Below are 12,256 nucleotides of genomic sequence, written 5' to 3'. Positions count from 1 at the left end.
TAACGTCTATCAAGTCTCAATTTGATACAAACATGTAAGTAAAATCGGACAAATATATATGTATATGTGGGAGGTATATCGAAATCTGAACCGATTTTTTCGGATCTTACTACACATCGTACTAGGCTCAATTCAGTATGCTATGCCAAATTTCGGGCAAATCGAAAGACATATAGGGACTTTGGCTCATTATTTGCGTAAAATCGGACGAAACTATATTTGGGACCTATATCTAAATATGGACCGATTTCGCCAAAACTTAGCAGTCATCACACTAGGCGCAATTCAGTACGCTGTGCCACATTTCGTGCAAATCGAAAGATATATAGGGACTTTGACGCACCATTTACATTAAATCGGATAATAATATATATGGAAGATATATCTAAATCTGAACCGATTTTCACGAAACTTAACACTCATTCTAGACCTAATTCATTACGCTGTGCCAAATTTCGTGGAAATCGAACGATATATAGGGACTTTGATGCACCATTTGCGTAAAATCGGACGAAAATATATGTGGGAGCTATATGTATATATGTAAATATATATGGGAGCTATATCTAAGTCTGAACCGATTTTCACGAAACTTAACAGATATCACACTAGGCTTAATTCATACATTATGCCAAATTTCGTGCAAATCGAAGGATATATAGGGACTTTGATGCACCATTTGCGTAAAATCGGACGAAAATATATATGGGAGCTTTATCTAAATCTGAACCGATTTCCAGGAAACTTAACACACATTGTTCCAGGTCTAATTCATTACGCTGTGCCAAATTTCGTGCAAATCGAAAGATATGTAGGGACTTTGGTGCACCATTTGCATAAAATCGAACGAAACTATACATAGGAGCTATATCTAAATCTGAACCGATTTTCACGAAATTAAACACACATCACTATAGACTTAATTCAGTACCCTTTGTCAAATTTCGTGCAAATTGGCATGTATATATTGGGACTTTGGTGCACCATTTACATTAAATCGGACGAAAATATATATGGGTGCTATATCTAAATCTGGACCGATTTCCAGGAAACTTAACACACATCAGTCTAAACCTAATTCATTACGCTATGCCAAATTTCGTGCAAATCGAAAGATATAGGGACTTTGGTGCACCATTTAACTTAAATCGGAGTAAAATATATATGGGAGCTATATCTTAATCTGAACCGATTATTCCCAATTTCAATAGGGTTCGTGCTTGAATCAAATAAGTGACCTATGCCAAATTTCATCCAATTTGGATCAAAAATGCGACCTTTATTTTTTATTAAGTTAACACAGATAGACAGACGGACGGATGGACGGACATGCATAAATCGACTCAGAAAGTGGTTCCATGCATATTCTCAAATGAAACCATGTGTCTATCTCGTTTCCTTTGCCTGTTACAAACAAATGCACAAAGACTATAAAAAGGGGGTTATATGGGCACTACCCCAAAATGGGGGCGAATATTAATAATTTTTGGAAGGGAAATTTGTTACCATATACGACTACAAAATACCAAATTGCAGCAAAGTGGTTGAAAAACGCGCTCAAGAACCTCAAAATACCGAAAATTTGGGGGTACCCTTATATGGGGGCTACCAGAAAAAGTGGACCTATATTTACAATTTTTTGTGGGGGCATTTAGTACCCAATAAGAACCCAATGTAGCAAATTTCAGTTGAAAAATGCGCTCTAGAACCCCAAAATACCGAAAATTGGGGGTACCCTTATATGGGAGCTATGCCTAAACGTGGACCGATAAATCCCATCTTCGAACTTGACCTGCCTACAGACAAAAGACGACTCTACGAAAAATTTTGGCGATCTATCTCAATACGTTTAGACGCTAGAGTGACTACAACGGAAGGACAGACAGACGGACATATCTTAATCGTCATAGAATTTTACGCTGATCAAGAATATATATGCTTTATAGGGTCAGAAATGATTATTTCGATGAGTTGTAAACGGAAACACAAAATTAATATACCCTCCATACTATGGTGGATGGTGTAAAACACATAGATAAACGCGGATTTTCCATGGCCATATATATGGCATGGATTTTTTAAAGAATATTTTTTCAGGGCCCAGATAATTTATTAATTTTTTAAGAGATATTTTCCTAGAGCCATATATAAGGCGTGGATTTTTTAAAGAATATATTTCCAGAGGCCTATAAAAGGCGTGGACTTTTTAAAGAATTTTTTTCCAGAGGCCTATAAAAGGCGCGGATTTTTTAAAGAATATTTTTCCTGAGGCCTATAAAAGGCGCGGATTTTTTAAAGAAGGCGCGGATTTTTTAAAGAATATTTGTTTATAAAAATGAACTGCATTTCTACAGATTGTTCTGTCCGACTTTGTGAGGTTCCAAGTCCATGCAAACTAACAATCATTACCGCCCCTACCACCACCACCATCACCCTCTGCATATATTTATCATGGCGACATTGAGGATGACGCTGATAATAGTTCGGTGATAATGGTGACAAAAGATGTGTCTAAGTTACCACCAACCAATCGACAAATACCAGCACCACAAGGTGGAAATTTCCTTAACACTCGCCTAAGACTCAAACATGCCACCATAGCCGAATGCCTTCACACATGGTGTTCGCCACGAAGACATTCGAATTTCAATTGGTAATGAATGACTTGTTATTGTTGTTTATGGGTGTCAAATGACATGGACATTTCGATGGAACCTCCTTACGAGCAGGCAGGCAGGCATTCAAGCAGGAAGACAACCAACGAGTTTGTAAACAAACGCTCAGCAAATAAACGGCGAAACTGTTGTAAAATGTTGCATTCTGTTCCATGTCAATTGACAAAAGGAGTAGAAAATTTCCTGCTTGGAAATCCTTGAAGGAGAGAATAATTTCGATATTTGTTTACATAAACATAGGGACCTCCGAATGCTGAGGATTTATTTTTTTCTATTTTTAGAAAATTAAAAAAATAAACAATCGGCAGCACATCCTTGTGAGTGTGTGGTATTGTTATTTTTAACACACACACAAACAATTTGTTTAAACTTCGTGAATTTTATTGTGTTGATTTAATTTAAATATTTTATTTCTAGGTTATTTTCAATTTAAATTTTTAAAATCATCCAATTTTTTTCCGTCGCTCTCCAACATTTTTTTTGTGGTTTCTCCTGCAACAGCATTTTCTGGCAATGTGTGTGTGTGTGTCCTGTTAGGATCACAATTCTGTCATTTTAATTATCCGCTTTTCGATGGTTGATGACAGACAATCAGGCCATGGCTTCTGATACTGCTGCTGCTGTAGCAGCACCAGTATTGAGGTGCGTGTGTTACAATATTTTTTTTTTTTTTGCAATATTCAATTGTTTACTCAAAATTTTGTATGCAATTCATGTTGCAAATCGGCTTATTTTGCACAATTCAACATTTTTGTTCAATAAAAGGCTCAGGTTTGAATAAGTCCTGTTTTTCTATACGGTTCAATGGGAATGCTAAAGTTGTATTGTTGGTGGTGGTGTACATCGATGAACTTAAAAATTTGGAAACGTGCTGTTGCATATAAATGGGACAGTGGGCCAAATTTGAAAATAATAGGGAAAGAAGTAAAAAGTCGGACTGGGCCGACTATATGATACCCATCACCACTTTGGGTATATTGTACATATGTATTCTAACAATTGCATGTCTATGCTCCCTCTTTTTATAACCTATCCTAACTTTAATTTCATTCGAGCAGAATTAGAGCCGACTGCGTAACATGGGGAAAATTTATGGCAAACGATTGATTGATTTATGGACAAATTGATAAACGCTATTCGGTACGCCGCGAACCGATTTTCACGAAAATTAACACACACCATTCTAGACTTAATTCAGTACGCTATGCCAAGTTTCCTGCAAATCGAAGGATATATAGGGACTTTGGTACACCATTTACCTTAAATCGGACGAAAATATATATGGGAGCTATATCTAAATCTCAACCGATTTTCAGGAAACTTAACACACATCATTCTAGACCTAATTCAGTACGCTGTGCTAAATTTCGTGGAAATCGAAAGATATATAGGGACCTTGGTACACCATTTACCTTACATCGAACGAAAATATATATGGGAGCTGTATCCAAATCTGAACCGATTTTCATGAAACTTGACACACATCATTCGGGACCAAATTTATTACGCTGTGCCAAATTTTGTGAAAAGTGAAAGATAAATAGGGAAGGTAAATGGTGCACCAAACATTTACCTTAAATCGGACGAAAATATGTATGGGAGGTATATCCAAATCTGAACCGATTTCCCCGAAACTCACCACTCATCATTCTAGACCTAATTCATTACGCTGTGCCAAATTTCACTATTTTTCACCAAATGCACTATTTACTAAAATCGGACGAAAATATATATGGGAGCTATATCCGAATCTGAACCGATTTTCAGGAAACGTAATACACAACATTCTAGATCTAATTCATTACACTAGACCAAATTTCGTACAAATCGAAGGATATGTAGGGACTTTGGTGCACTATTTACCTTACATCGGACGAAAATATATATGGGAGCTATATCCAAATCTGAACCGATTTTCACGAAACTTGACACACATCATTCCAGACCTTATTCATTACGCTGTACTAAATTTCGTGCAAATCGAAGCATATAAAGGTAAATTGGTGCACCATTTACCTTAAGTCGGACGAACATATAAATGGGAGCTATATCGAAATCTCGACCGATTTTCCTGAAACTCACCACTTATCATTCTAGACTCAATTTACTACGCTAAGCCAAATTTTGTGCAAATCGAAAGATATATAGGAACCGTTTCATTAAATCGGACGAAAATATATATGGGAGCTATAGCTAAATCTGAACCGATTTTCCCCAATTTCAATAGGGTTCGTCCTTGGGCCAAATAAGTGACCTATGCCAAATTTCATCCAATTCGGATTATAAATGCGACCTGTACTTTGTTTACAATTTAACATCGACAGGCAGACAGACGGACATGCATAAATCGACTCAGAAAGTGATTTTTTAAAGAATACTTTTTCAAGGACTATGCAAGGCGTGGATTTTTTAAAGAAGACTTTTTCAAGGACTATGCAAGGCGTGGATTTTTTAAAGAAGACTTTTTCAAGGACTATGCAAGGCGTGGATTTTTTAAAGAAGACTTTTTCAAGGACTATGCAAGGCGTGGATTTTTTAAAGAAGACTTTTTCAAGGACTATGCAAGGCGTGGATTTTTTAAAGAAGACTTTTTCAAGGACTATGCAAGGCGTGGATTTTTTAAAGAAAAATTTTTCAAAAAATATTTTTTCAAGGACTAAAATTATTCACGTCTGTTAAATATTTTTTTTTTAAGTCTATAAAAATATTCTATGAAAATTTTTTTTGTTTGTCCCACTGTATTATCCAGCTAATGATAACATTTTCAAATGTATTTAAAAACGTACTGCACGTTTGGTTGCTGCTTTTTTTTTTGTCCTTTGGTTATTTTTTTAAGCTATTGTTGACCATGTTGTGTTATATTCCATATGCAGTTTGCCAGGACATGCATAAAAATTGTGTGTATGTATTTGTAACCACAAATTAAAACCGCAAATGGATAAAAATTTGCAGTGCACGACCAGCAACAATAAAACCAAATGATGGGGCATTTTTTGTACTCCCGTAATTTTTTGGTTGGCTTCGGCGATAGCTACTTTTTGTGGATGTGTGTGTGTGTGTCTACATATTTATTCTACTTCGACTGAATGCCGTGTGTTGAGGCATTTAAAAAAGCTAAAAGTCAGCCTACGCATCAACGAAACCGCCACACAAAAAAAACCTGATATGTTACCAACCTGGCAATCTGGACACAATACCATTATGGTAGGTGGTAGCTGGATCTGCTCGGATTTTTTGACCAATGAAACTCAATTTTTTTTTTTTTTTTTTTTTTTTTTGTTCGAAAAAAATCAAAGCTCGAGCAAACACCATTCAATGCATAATAAATTCGTTTGCATTGTTTTAAAAACGTTATTGCATTCGCTAATAATATTAGGCCTAACCGGATGCCACCCTGTCGTGGATCTAAATTCACCCCACCGACAATTGAAACCACATTGCAAAATAAACACTGAAATACATTCGAGCCAAAGAGAGTTATTCCTACATATCATAAGGATTCAAGGATCAAAAATTCAATTCAAATACTCCGATTGCCGTTCAGATAAGTTTACCCGAGTGTAAATGTATTTGAGAGTGTGTGTGTGTGTGTGTTTCATTGAAAATCTGTTCATTAGCAAATCTCTTTCATTTTCGATCCATATGCAAAGAAATTGTACACAGTAATATTTGTGAGGGTGTATGTGTGTGTGTGTGTGTGTGTGAGTGTGGTTGTATAGATGTAACTGCACCTCATTAGTATCCGTTTCCGTTCTGTTTAAAGTGCAACCAACAAATGGTCGAATCATCGGCCATAGACAAAAGGCTATTGTTCGCACTTGCCTACAGAAGACAATATGGCCGCTCCATTCCCCCACGATAATCCAGAGGACAACAAAACCGGCGAATATCCATCCATCCATAAGTCGTCAGTCAGAAAGTTTCAAATTCAATTGTATTTTAATTTTTCGTTTTAATGATAGACGAAATTAACAGGAAAAGAGGGGAGTTTTAGAAGCCTATAGAAAAAAATTATTTAAAAAATCCACGCCTTATACTAGACCTTGAAAAAAATATTTAAAAAAATAAAAAAATATTTAAAAAGACTTTGGTACACCAAATCTGAACCGATTTTCACTAAAATTAACACACATCTTTCTAGAATTAATTCCGTACGCTATGCCAAATTTTGTGCAAATCGAAGTATATATAGAGACTTTAGGGCACCACTTCTTAAATCGGTCGAAAGTATATATGGGAGCTATATCCAAATCTGAACCGATATTCAGGAAACTTGACACACATCATTCTAGATCTAATTCATTACGCTGTGCCAAATTTCGTGCAAATCGAAGTATATGTAGAGACTTTGGTACACCATTTACCTAAAATCGGACGAAGATATATATGGGAGCTATATCTAAATCTGAACCGATTTTCACGAAATTTAACACACATCATTCTAGACCTTATTCATTTCGCTGTGCCAAATTTCGTAGAAATCGAAATATATATAGGGACTTTGGTATACCATTTACCTTAAATCGGATGAATATATATATATATATATATTGGAGCTATATCCAAATTTGAACAGATTTCCTGGAAACATGACACACATCATTCTAGACTTAATTCAGTCGCAATGCCAAATTTCGTGCAAATCGAAAGATATATTGGGACTTTGGTACATCATTTACCTTAAATCGGACGAAAATATATATGGGAGCTATATCTAAATCTGAACCGATTTTCAGGAAACTTGACACACATCATTGTAGATCTAATTCATTACGCTGTGCCAAATTATTTGCCAATCGAAAGATATATAGGGACCGTTTACATTAAATCGGACGAAAATATATATGGGAGCTATATCTAAATCTGAACCTTTTTTCACGAAACTTAACACACATCATTCTAGATCTAATTCATTACGCTGTGCCAAATTATTTGCCAATCGAAAGATATATAGGGACCGTTTACATTAAATCGGACGAATATATATATGGGAGCTATATCTAAATCTGAACCGATTTTTCCCAATTTCAATAGGGTTCGTCCGTGAGACAAAAAAGTGACCTATGCCAAATTTCATCCAATTTGGTTTATAAATGCGACCTATACTTTGTTTACAATTTAACATCGACAGACAGACGGACGGACGGACATGCATAAATCGACTCAGAAAGTGATTCTATGCATATTCTCAAAAGGAACCATGGGTCTATCTCGTTTATTTTTACCTGTTACAAACATATGTACAAAGACATAATACACTGTAGCACAGTGTGGTGAAAAATCCACGCCTTGTATAGGAATTGGAAACAATATTTTTAAAGCCTCCACGCCCATTATAATTCGGAATTCTATTTTCTTCATCCCACCCTTCGTTGAAAATTGTTATAATTATCAAACTAAATCACTCCATGTGCCCATATATCTGTCTCGAATATTAATCAGAAAATATGGTGATGACCGCTCCATGCTACTGCCGATGATGACCATAATGACCATGTCATTGAATTCCTGGAACTGATGCCATTATTATTGTTTTTATCAAATAGAATTGTTAATTTGATATGTGATGGCTGCTATCAGCGTATGGATAGATTGATGTTGTTCGAAAAATGAGTTTTCCATACAACAGCAGCAACAACAACAACATGAAAAGTGAAAATATGCTGTCAGCAAGTTGCTGACCGAGCGTAGAGGTGTCAATGACATGGGTCATTAGGGAATCGTCGATGTTTTTCATGGTTCAATATTGCCCGGGGGTGATAAGTGTCTTCTATTGGAATACATCCGTATACCTTCATGACCACTTTGTTGGTGGCTTCACACATCCTGCCACTAAGAGTTGAGAATTGTAGGCCACTTTGAACCGCATTACTTGCTGACATTGTACCATGCACTGCTGGCCAGCAGTAGCTGGTCACCTAATTTCATATTCCTTCTTGTGGCAAAGGGATCCTTACCAAACAAAAAATACTCGAGTATTAGTTGGTCAAAGAAGTCGGATATCAAAGCTTCCTCTGCTAAGTCGGGGAGAAATTCGCCCCCTCAAATTTGAAAATTGACTCTTCATCCAGGCACCTCAACCCTACCCTAAACCACTCTACCATCCTCTGTAACCAAATTTCCCAGCTAGTGTTTTTTTCTTTAATTAAGATTCTATGTTCGGCATTAGATCCTGATGATTTCTGTTCTTTTGTTACACACAGAGCCAAACTCTGTTGGCGAAAAAAAGGCAGCACAACAGATGTGGGGAACTCTGTCATCAATGGCAACATCAAATCGTGGTAACAGTCGCAGTGCTAACTGAATCGATAATTGATATCGGGAAGTGGGTAACGACGTCGAACGCTGTGTCGAATGTTAAAAGCCAAAAATGGAATTTCTAATTGAGTTTGCAAGGATTTACGCCCTCTCACACCAGCATAAACACACGCACACAAATTTGATAGAAAGCAAAAGCATATGTCAGCTAATTTTTTGGGAGGTGATAACGAAGTTATGATATCCCTAAAATAGATAAATAAATTGAATTCGGAATTAAAAAGAAATCAAATTTTATTAATAGAGGTTTTTTTAAATAATTTTATCAAGGGTCCTATAAGATCGTGGATTTTTTTTAAAATAATTCTATTTGAGGCCTACATAAGGCTTGGATTTTTTAAATATTTTTCCAACATCTATATAAGGCCTCCGGGCAATACCAACTCGAAGTTGAGGAACCACAGGGAAAAAGCAATTTTGAGCCAGCCTTCAGAGACAGGAGGGGACTCAACTTCGAACTCTGAGTCTGATCATGATAATCAGACAAACATAACCGTCTGGGAGAGCCGGAAGAGAGAAGCCTATATAAGGCGTGGATTTTTTTTAATAATTTTATTAGAGGCCTACATAAGGCTTGGATTTTTTAAATATTTTTTTTCCAACATCTATATAAGGCCTTCGGGCAACACCAACTCGTAGTTGAGGAATCAGAGGGAAAAACAAATTTGAGCCAGCCTTCAAAGACAGAGTTGAGTCCCCTCAACTTCGAACTCTGAATCTGATCTTGATAATCAGACAAACATAACCGTCTTGGAGAGCCGGAAGAGAGAAGAGGCTGACAAGATGATAGAGGAGGTGAGGATATCGCCAAACTCACAACCAGGAAGAAGCAGTTGTCTGGGGCACAAAGGCGGAAATTGGTCAGAATGAACCGGATGAACAAGAAGGGCGAGATACAGACAGAGGCTCAAAAGGATAAGCCTGACCTTCCCTCCACTTCTGCGGCAGCGGCGAAGAGGATAAGGTCTCCGGATGAGCAGGCGACTGTCAAATCTGCCAAAAAGAAAAAGAGCTTCCCGTCGACCGATAATAAGAGAAAGCTGAGTCAAACAGACGTTAAAGGAGACTGCCAAGAGAATCCACTGACGAGGGCAGAGGGCAGGATAAGCCTGACCTTCCCTTCACTTCTGCGGAAGCAGCGAATAGGATAAGGTATCCGGCTGAGCAGCGGCTGAGCTTCCCGTCGACCGATAATAAGAGAAAGCAGAATCACACCTAGGTCAAAGGAGACTACCACGAGAATCCACTGACGAGGGCAGACGAAGCTGGCTCGGATATCAAGCAGACGAGTACTGAGTCGGAATCTTCCGCAAAGATCGGGATTCCCAAAAGAACCAACCGGTATTTGGGAAAAAGGAAGATGAAAGCAACAGATGGAAAGAAGCCGCCGTCTTATGCCAAGGTTGACAGGAAACGCTATCGAGACGAGTGATCGACGAATATCAGGAAGACGAGTGCTGAGTCGGAATCTGCCGCAAAGATCGGGAATCCCAAAAGGATCAACCGGTATTTGCGAAAAGAGGAAGATGACAACAAGTGATGGAAAGATGCCGCCGTCTTATGCCAAGGTTGCTAGGAAACGCTATCGAGAAGAGCTCTGCTATGTAGTGATCGGCGGGAATAGCGCGTCCGGTAAGCAATATAAGGAGACCCTTAAGGAAGTGTTAAATGTGGTCAACACCCAGATTATGGAGTACCTATATAGATAACTGCGCTTTCAAAGGGGACTAACTAATGCTGGAAAACTCCAAAAAACATAGATAGTGGCAAGTATTGGACCCATAGATGGAACAATGAAACTCTAGCTGGTGAGGACGAAATACATTCCTCAACTACAAGAGGCTACAGTCTTTGTCAGAGTTTGGGACAGCGATTTCGACACGGAACGCATGCTCGAGGTCTTCAGCCTACAAAACAAGACACTGCACGTGAAGAAATTAGAAGTCGTCCAAAGAGAGGATAACGAGGAAGAGACTCTCCTTGTGTTAGGCTTGGACAGGTCTTCAATGGAAAGTCTGGCAAAGACCAAGGGCAAGGCGCACTACGTGCTAAATGCCGTGTACAAGGATTGGAGACGATGAAGCCAAGGAAAACAGCGAGGGGAAAATACTCAGCAAAAAAAAGGAGAGAGAGCCGAGGAGCAGATCACGGACTCCCAAGAAAACCGGTTACTGAAGGACAACTGATAGAAGCCATCGAGATTAACCTTCATCGAAGCGAGACGGAAACCGTGGCCCTGATGTACTTCAAATTCGGGAAGGCAAGGATTGGAAACGATGAAGCCAAGGAAACAGCGAGGGAAAAATACACAGCAACACAGAGGAGATAGCCGATGAGAAGATCAGGAACTCCCAAGAAGCCCGGTTACTGGATGACAACTGATAGAAGTCATCCAGATTAACCTCCATCAAAGGGAGACGGCAACCCTGGCCTTGATGGAAAAAATATAATAAAAGGTAAAATATACATCGGACTGATCCAGGAACCTTGGACAATTAAAAACAGGGTCTATGGATTAAGCCGAGAACCTGTATAATATATCACAAAAATTTATGATTTCTCCTCTCCCCAGAGTTGTCAACATCGGACGCCACTGTACGGAAACAGGGGAGTGGTAACATTTACCTGGCTTCAGTATATCTTACGTTCGACTCGCCGATACCACCATCAACGGCGGAGCTGCAGCGACTGGTGAAGAGAGCACCGGAAACAGGTTACGAAGTACTAATTGGTAGTGATGCTAACTCACATCATATTGCGTGGGGCTGTACAACTACTAGCAAAAGGGCCCAGACCCTTCTACATTATTTGAATACTAACGATCTAATAACCCTTAACATAGGCAATAAGCCTACCTTTGTTAACAGAATTAGATAGGAGGTATTAGATATAACAATATGTTCAGCAAACTTAATAGATGAGGTCCAGGAATGGAGAGTCTCAGAAGAGTACTCCTTTTCTGATCACAAATATATTATGTTCAAAATCCTAGGACCGCCGTTGAAACCCAAACACTTCCGAAACAAGTCCAAAACTAACTGGATAAAATTTGGGAGACTAGTCAAGGAGAGTTTAGGGCAACCGAATAATGAGTGCCTAGACATGAATGATATAGACAGGAACATCAATAAATTAACGGAAGTAATTGTAAAGTCTTTCGAAGAAAGTTGTCCTCTTCGAGAAAGGAGATCTGCCTTTGAAAAACCCTAAATGACAGGGGAGATTCGGAACAAAGGAAAAGAGGTCCGAAAGCTTAAAACGGA

This window comes from Musca vetustissima, unplaced genomic scaffold, assembly GCF_032173495.1.
Source record: "Musca vetustissima isolate MV318-11 ecotype Yass unplaced genomic scaffold, APGP_CSIRO_Mvet_v1 utg249048, whole genome shotgun sequence".
Lineage (NCBI taxonomy): Eukaryota > Metazoa > Arthropoda > Insecta > Diptera > Muscidae > Musca > Musca vetustissima.
The sequence above is the reverse complement of the archived record's forward strand: the minus strand, read 5'-3'. Positions refer to the sequence as shown.